The sequence below is a fragment of the Ochlerotatus camptorhynchus genome, unplaced genomic scaffold, assembly GCF_037179485.1.
Source record: "Ochlerotatus camptorhynchus isolate MF236.1 unplaced genomic scaffold, CSIRO-AGI_Acam_v1.1 ptg000233l, whole genome shotgun sequence".
NCBI lineage: Eukaryota > Metazoa > Arthropoda > Insecta > Diptera > Culicidae > Ochlerotatus > Ochlerotatus camptorhynchus.
The window spans coordinates 247,031-256,359 of NW_027040723.1; positions in this window are offsets into that span (position 1 = coordinate 247,031).

Genomic DNA, 9,329 nt, shown 5'->3' on the forward strand with positions numbered 1-9,329 from the left:
GCTAAGATGATTTTGGTGGTCCTAAAATGATTAATAGGCTGCACGTAAGGAGACGTAACTGATAATTCTCCCCAGTATCCTGGTAAATACACTTTGACTAAAGAGCCTGAATTTAAAAAATTCAGGCTCTTTAACTTTGACTTAAGTAACATTAGGGCAATGAGGTACAGAGAGAGGTGAAGCAGATAGAGAAATATGGTTGTATTAGTAAACCAAAAAATCAACGTAAACGCAATTAGTGACGTCACTAATTGCTTGTATCTTACAGGGGTTTCACTAACATAACTTAACTGATTGCTTCACCTCGGTAATCCAGCTCATTGACATTAGGGGGCCACCAAACGACGTATAATAACTGTTGACTCAAAAACCAGTATTTTTTAGCATGAAAGCTAGCGATCTGCTTTGTATGATTAAAACCCTGCTTTATACCCCGTTCACATTACAGCCTATATTACGTAATATAGGCTGTCTTGCAAAGAGCACTCATACATATGATTTCCAGTGAAAACTAGATGTATGAGTGCTCATTGCAAGACAGCGTATATCACGTGATATACACTGTAATGTGAACAGGGTATTATAAGATGTTAAACATTGCTATCACTATAAGATTATATGTGTTTAATTGGAAATAGGAACAACTTTTCGGTCATCAAAACAAAACTTTATTTTTCTCGAATCGGTGCGAATGTTACTTTCGACATAATGAAAATTGGCTCTTGACATATTCTTTTCATTAATTTCTTAGCCACGTCGTAGTACGTTTATTTAAAGGCACTGACATCAGGTGTAATACCAGTGGGTTTAGCCACAATTCACTATAAAATTGGACGATACTAGTTAGATTAATAATGTACATCATATCCTACATATATTCCAAATACTTTAGGGAAAATGACTAAAAAGTGCACTTTTCAATTATATATATTATATATAGCCTTATTGTAGTATATCCCGTGTCCTTAGTTTAGTGCATGTAGTATTACCAACAATCAATACGAAACTAAGAATTTTAAATTGGCTCACGACTTGACTAGCCTATTGGTCCCAAGCAAACGATTAACGTACCCCATTCTAGTCGAAATTCTACCATAGAGGTTACTCTAAGACTAGTAGGTCCCGAAGAAACGTGCTCAACTTTTTGGCTCTGCTCTGGTACTATCTTCGGTCCCAAGCTAATCGATTCACCCCTCGAAACATAGGAAAATCCACGAACCCCTCATTTTAACAGTCAAACTTTCATAGCGAATCAAAACAAACATTGTGTAGTACTAGAATTTTGACTAGAATGGGGTACGTTAATCGTTTGCTTGGGACCAATAGGCTAGTCAAGTAGTGAGCCAGTTTGAAATCGTTAGTTTCGTATTGATTGTTGGTACTACTCTCGAACTTCCCAAAGCGGCCGTCGTTCGAAGATCTGCACTTGTTTGTGCATCATACTCTCGGGTTGCGACTCGACCAAATATTGCGACTCCAGATCAACCATGCACAACATTGTGTGCATGTTAAATGTCCTGACATGAAAACAGCCCAGGACACGGTGATTCTACATGACGTACGACATGAGCTGGAGGTGAACAAGAAGAAGTACAAAGTGCGACTTCAGATGGACGATCGGGGAGTGGAATTTAAAATCCACTAAATGTCTGAGAATGTGACGAAGGACGAAATGCTTGCTGCCTTGTGAAGCAGTACGGTGATGTAGTGAGTGCAAAGGAGCTAGCCTGGAGTGATGGCTTTGCATGCAAAAGGATTCCTTCAGGAGTTTGGATCCTCAAAATGAACTTGCAACGTTGGAAGCGACCTTGACAGTCGTTGGAAGCGAGCACAAGCTTCCAATGGTCCAGATCCAACCTTACAAGCAGCAAAAGCTGGTTCAGCAGCTATCATTTTACAACTGTATTGAACAATGCAGCTCCACTTGTTCCAACGTTGTAACCTAGATTCTGTAGGTTATTGAACAGCGTCGATAGGTATATAGCGAATCAGCGGTAAGCGTGATTGCCTCTCACCCCTTTTTCTTTTTCATCATTACTTTATTTAACGTCGGTCTCTGTTCCGCAAACTAGTGCCAATCACTGACTGACATCGATTGCCATCCATTGACGGCAATTGAATGTGCAGGGAGGTAACTTTCACACCTGCGTAGACTATCGCAACCATTCAACAACACATATGGGCCGGGACCAACGGCTTTACTTCCCTTCCGAAGGAAGACGTGACCAGAGATTTTTATAACATAGAAAAATCCCACCTACCTCGGCAGGGATTGAACCCAAACCCATTGGGGTGAGAAAGCAGTCACGCTTACCACTACACCACCGGTGCCGGCCCTATCATCCCAAAAGGCCTGGGTTCAATCCCAGTCGGCGCCGCCGGAATGTTCTGAGGCATAACATCTCTGATCACGCCTTCCTTCGGAAGGGAAGTAAAGCCGTTGGTCCCCGGTCCATGAGTTGATGGGTCGATGAGTAGGGTCCTGGTGTGTGAGCTCTGCCTCCCTGGTGTCGGTAGCATCAACAATCAATACGAAACTAACGATTTCAAATTGGCTCACTACTTGACTAGCCTATTGATCGACGGAAAACAAATCAAGTAAAAAAAAAGGAATAGCAAATCATCCATCTCTACCTCTTTATTTTTCAACCTTTTAACTATATTCACTCTTGTATTGCTAGATCAGTGTTATCGCCATCCCTCAGGGCCCGATGAAAACAACCTAGAGACATCTTGGCGAGCCGAGATCTTGACTATTGGAATTTAATGTATGTGTTTTTAAAACAGATAGATCTGAGGATTTAGTAGTTAGTGTCATCTTGTGTTCTCCCAAGTTGTTAGCTGCCCATCGGTGTACCCCCATGTCAGTCTTTTTCATCAGTATGTCGCTTAGTTCGAGATCAAGAGCATATTGCTCTCCAAACCTTGTGTTCTCAATCCCTACCCTGCCATCCGTTTGTTACAATTTGTTATCCCTAACCTCGAGATAGCCGCGAGTAATCGGCCCCGGCCCCACGTTAGTAACGTTAATTTTAAGTAATTTTGTAATCTAAACAATGAATTTCGGCTCCGCAAAGCTACGGCAATTGAGTCTGGAATAATAAACGCATATACATAAAAAATATCATCACTTTTACTTTGACTATCCCCTATATTCGACAACTTTCCTTACTATCGACATTTAAAAGCAGGGTTCATTTGACCCCTGTTGTTATTATTTTGTGTTGTCAAATCTATATCTCTACCCTGGTGCAGTATGAACAGTAACCAGATAGAAAGGTACTGTCTTCGGCATAGTTGTTCAGCAGGTCAAGGCCTTTTCGCAGGTGGACAGTAGTTCAAAATTTTCTCACTACACGGCGCTAGTGTACACGTGAAATTATCATATTTAAAATCTCGAGCTTCTGACCAGATAGAAAGTTACTGTCTTCGGCAAAGCTGTTCAGGAGATCATAAACTTTTTGGTGATGAACAGTAGTTCAAAATCTTCTCACTAGGTAGCGCTCGTATACATGTTAAGTTCTCACATTTGATACATCCTGACCAGATAGAGAGTAAATGTCTTTGGCAAAGTTGTTCAGGAAGTCAAGATCTTTTCGTTGGTGGACAGTTGTTCAGGATTTTCTCACCATGCGGTGCTAGTATACACATGCAATTCTCGCATATACAATAGCTCTAGATCCTGAGCAGATAGAAAGTTACCCTTTTTGGCAAACTTTTCAAGGGGTCAAGACTTTTTGACTGGTGGACAGTAGCCAAGAATTTTCTCACCACGTGGCGCTAGTAAACGTGTACAATTCTCGCGAATGCTGATCCTGAACAGGTAGAAAATGCTTATTGCTTGGTGCACAATAGTTCAGAATTTTCACACTACGGGGCGTTTGTATACACGCGAAATTCTCGCATGTAAAATATCTCGAGATTCTGATCAGATAGAAAGTTACTGTCGTCGACAAAGTTGTTCAAGAGGTCATAACTTTTTCGCTAGTGAAAAGTAGTTCAAAATTTTCTCACTACGTAGCGCTAGTGTACACGTGAAATTCTCGCATGTGGTTTGTTTCGGGATCCTGACCAGATAGGAAGTTACTTTCTTCGACAAAGTTGTTCAGGAGGTTAAAGCCTATTTCTTGGTGTACAATAGTTGAGAATTTCCTAAGCGGCGCTAGTATACACGTGAAATATTCACATATAAAATATCACGAGATCCTGACCAAATAGAATGTTACTGTCTTGGGCAAAGTTGTTCAGGGGGCCAAGGCCTTTTGGCTGGTGTACAGAAATTCAGTTTTTTTTTTCACTTCATTGCTCTTGTATACAGTGCAATTCTCGCATTAGATATATTTCGAGACCTGCTAAACTGTCATCGGCAAAGTTGTCCAGGAGATCAAAACTTTTTCGTTGGTCGACAGTACAGAATTTTCTCACTACGCGGTGCTAAGATATACGTGAAATCTTCGCATATATAATATCTCGAGATCCTGAACAGCTAGAAATTTACTGTTTTTGGCAAAGCTGTTAAGGAGATAAAGATCTTTTGGTTGATGAAAAGAAGTTCAGAAATTTTTCAAAACTTGGCGGGCAATTTTCGCATATCAAATATCATTAAATAAAAATACAATTTACATCATCCTAAGTGGGATAAGGCAAATATATTCTGGATTTCTTTTACTGGTGAAGATTTTCATGCCGATTTATGGATACATAAATTGGGGTTAGTCGTTCCAATACCTCTGATAAATTAGTGTAGTAGTAGTAGAAAACATTAAACAATATCGCTGAAACTTCCACCAAATGAATGTTTAGAGTCTCCCTTGCATTTTATGCTAATTTCAAAATGTCTTATCGAGGAGTTTAGAACAAAAAACAAAATCCCTGTATTGACGTGTGCACGGACAACGAGACTAACTCAGAGAGTGAGGCACTTTTGCTCAGTTGAAGAGAGAAATTTATAAAACCGTACACTCCCGATTATAAGTTTAAGGACACCCAAAAAAAACATGCAAATGTGTTATGTTCATATCTTTGTCATTTTACGTCCAATTTTCGTTGTTTTAGAACATTTGAAAGATTTTGAATCGAAATACGAAGAGGTAAATTGCTCAATATAATTTTAAAATTTTGTAAACCAAAGGTTCACCCAAAGTTACACTATTTTTCAAAATTTACTCTGTAGAATCATGATTCATTTTCTCAGAATTGAGTTGAAAAAAAAAATTTGAAATTAAAAGTAGTAGTAGAACCCTTATGCAATACCATTCATACCATTCAAATAACCTAAGGAGATCAAAAATTGGACGTAGAATGAGAGAGCTTTGAACAAAACAAATTTGCATGTATTTTGGGGGTGTTTTTAAGCTTATGATCGCGCTGAGTGAACTACGATGTTAGAAATTTCTCCAGGCAACTGAGTAAAACAATCTCACGACTGAGATAGTCCTATGGCTCGACTGGCTAACTCGTGTGTATATATTTTATACATATTACATTACATTACACATTTTAGCCGAACTGAGTAGATTCTTCTCATTTAGAAGGATAAGGTGTATGCATTGGCGTAGCTAGAAAGTTTATCTGGAAGGGGCCGAATTTGGGGCTGCTGCACTTTTTAATTTTGCAAAACTACGGGTTATTAAAAACTCACTCAAATTGCGTCCAAGGCAACTTATTTTTGGGTACATTTTTTTCTGTGACCAATAATATGACATTGAGGCTTACTATTATTTTAATGGTGACACAATAAATTTGATTATATTAATTTCATAACAAAGATTGGCACCTTTGACCAAGCAATGATCGTTTGTTCATGTTTTTTGAAATAAAATCACAGTCCGGATCTTGTAAATGTAAGCATCTCAAACTTAAGAAAATTCTCAGGGTTAGGCAATTTCATGAATTTTGTAACTAGATTTTTTTTATTGAGCAGTCAAATCTCAGACATAGGAACCAAAATTAAATTCTAGGAGTTTGAATTTTATAATTTTATAAAATTCTGGCTGTTTCAAGGTAAAATGCACACAGAGTAAAATTTAATACATTTAGGACGTAGGAAAATGTTCAAGTTGCACAATTTTTCGACGTAGGACTACGTTGGTGATTTCTATATGGGCGTACACTTTGTGAAAACTGAAAATGGAACATGTAACGAAATTATGAAAGATTTTGAACGTTAATAACTCAGCAGCTCCTGGACAAATTTCATTAATTTTATCACCAATCGATCAGAAATATTTCTACGCATCGATAGCAATGCTTTTAAACAAGAAATTATTTAAAAAATGGAAATTGTCAAGAATTGTTAAAAAGCGTCGAAATAACTAACAAATCCACTAATTTCGTACATGCATATGCTGCAGATGCACAATCCTTAACATTGTTAATGTTAAAATAAAAATAGTTTTGTGATCCCAAACCCATATGTTTTCTAGATTTTGTAAATAATTAAAAATGACATTGAAATTTCTGCCCGGAATTTAGCTGCTGGAGTGCAAATTTGTAACAATATAGCTAAAATACCAAGGCACGGGTCTTCCCTATAGAGAATGTACAAATATGGCCATAAAATCAAGATTCATCATTCAAGATTCCATCTGATTCCATTAGATGGACAACTTTTGAATACTTCCTGATCAACCTACAACCTACCAAATATCCAGTAAGCTTTACTAATATCTTGGACTATATGGAGATCTTTCGAATATTTCCTGATGTCTAGGAAGGATGTTTGGAAGAATATCCTGTAACTTATGCAACGTTTCCTGAACACCTACAAAACTTAGGTTTTACAAAATTTCCTCAACTTCTACGAAGTTCCCTGAATTTATTCCACATTCCATATTTTTTTTTTCCATTTCTTTAAATACTACAAACATCTCTGAACATCTTTGCACTTCTGGAAAGACACCTAAGACATCTACAAATATTCTTGAACACCTAGAAAGTTCCTTGAATTTAGCGAAGTTCCCAAAACCTCCAAGAAGTTCATGGAGCTTTTTTGGAGTAAGATCTCTGAAAAACTGCAACGAAGTATTCTAAACTGAGGGGCAGATCCCTGAAGTTCTGAGAAGCTTATTGAACTATTTTTAGATCTTACACTTATATGAAGTTTTACGCAGCTCCTCAAAATGCTACGAAATTCGAAAATCTTCTACAAAGTTTGCTGTTGAATTTCCACAACTATACCAGGTTCAAGAGGCTAAAAAAAACTGAAATTATTTAGAGGTTCCCGATCAATAATGAGCTTCCCTAAAATAAAATAATGTTCCTTTAACTTCTACGAAGCTCCTCAAATTTAAATGAATTATCTACTTCTACGCACTTTTCAGAACTTTTCGAATTGTCTTTTTTCTACGAATTTTTCTGAAGGTCTATGAATTTCCCAAAATATCTACCAAGTTTACTTAATTTCTACGATCTTCCCTGAACTTCTATTTGAAGTTTTACGAAGTTTCCACAAGTTAAAGAAAAATTCCTGGGCTCATGGACAATTTGTAGAGCTTGAAGACGTCTTATTGCCATCGATTTGGTATAATTTAATTTCTCAAAATTGTTTCTTATAGGGGAAAAGTTGGCTTCGGCAATACCGTAACCTATTATCGTCAGGGGGGTAAACAAAGTCCAAGAGCACTTAATTTGGCCAATAGTTGCTCTGAAACACTATGTATCCACATGCCAATATTGAGCTCTCAAGGACGTTCTTTACCCCCTGACGATAATAGGTTAAGGTATTGCCGAAGCCAACTTTTCCCCTAGTCCAGAACATAGCAAAAGTAATCAACTTTAAAAAAATCTTCGTTGGTGTTCCAATTTTATTAATCACTCTTAAATAGTAGCATTGAACTTAACAAGTATAAAAAATACCGGTGAGTCAAAAACAAACACCAAAAATTCTGGAGGGGGCCTGGCCCCTCTGGCACCTCCATTAGTTCCGCCAATGGGTGTATGAAACCATAAATTTGACGTCACACTCCTAGCAGCTTAGGAATAGCGGTATAACGAAAGGGATGTTAATTTCATATTATCAGGCTTTTTCTTTATGACTTTGGATGGACCTACACACTTAGATTTTTTTGCCGAGATGGGCACCACCGAGCAGCTCGGTATTTCTTATTATTCTTCTTCGGTAAAATTCTTAACTACTGTCTACCAGCCAAAAAGTCTTGACCCCCTAAACAACTTTGCCGAAGCCAGCAACTTTCTAGCTGATCAAGATCTCGAGCTAAATATGCGAGAAAGGCACGTATATACTAGCGCCGCATAGTGAGAACATTCTGAACTATTGTAACCCAACAAAAAGATCTTGACTTCCTGAAAAACTATGCCGAATACATTTACTTTCTAGAGATATTTTATATGCGAGAATTTCACATGTATAATAGCACCGCGAAGTGAGAAAACTCTGAACTACTGTCCACCTGCGAAAAGGCCTTGATCTTCTGAACAACTATGCCGAAGACAGTACCTTTCTATCTGGTTGGGCACTCGAGATATTTTACATGAGAATTTCACGTTTATACTAGCGACACGTAGTGAGCAAATTCTGAACTATTAAGCACCAAGCAATAGGCTTTGACCTCCTGAAAAACTTTGTGAAAGACAGTATCTTTCTATCTGGTCAGGATCTCGAGACATATCACATGCAAGAATTTCACATGTATGCTAGCACTACGTAGTGAGCAAATTCTGAACTACTGTCCACCAGTGACAAGGCTATGATCTCCTGAACAACTTTGTCGAAGACAGTAACTTTCTATCTGGTCAGGATCTTGATATATTCCATGTTGTAATCAATTAAGTCAAATCCCACGTAGTATGGTCACAATTTACGCGGTTTCCATTTACTTTACTATTATCCGCATTTTTTAGGTGTTTACTGTAATCAAAGCTTAGCTTGTTTAAATCAAAGTAAGTTTTTTTGAGGAATACTCGTTGGTTTCAGATCGATTGGTAACTCAGCAACAAAATGGCAATGGAAAACTCATGTGTGTTGTACAAAGTACAACCAACAATCAATACGAAACTAACGATTTTAAATGGGCTCACCACTTTAGTAGCCTATTGGTCCCAAGCAAACGATTAACGTACCCTATTCTAGTTGAAATTCTATTACTACACTATGTTTGTTTTGATTCGCTATGAAAGTTTAACAGATAACATCAGGGGTGTGTGGATTCATGCAGAACATGCAGGGGTGAGTGAAATAGCTTGGGACTGCTTGGGACCGTTGTTCTGGTACTGAGTGAGCCAAAAATAATAATGATTTTCTTCGGGACCCAGTGGTCTTAGAGTTACCTCTATGGTACAACAGCACGAGTAACGGAGGCTTAAAATGA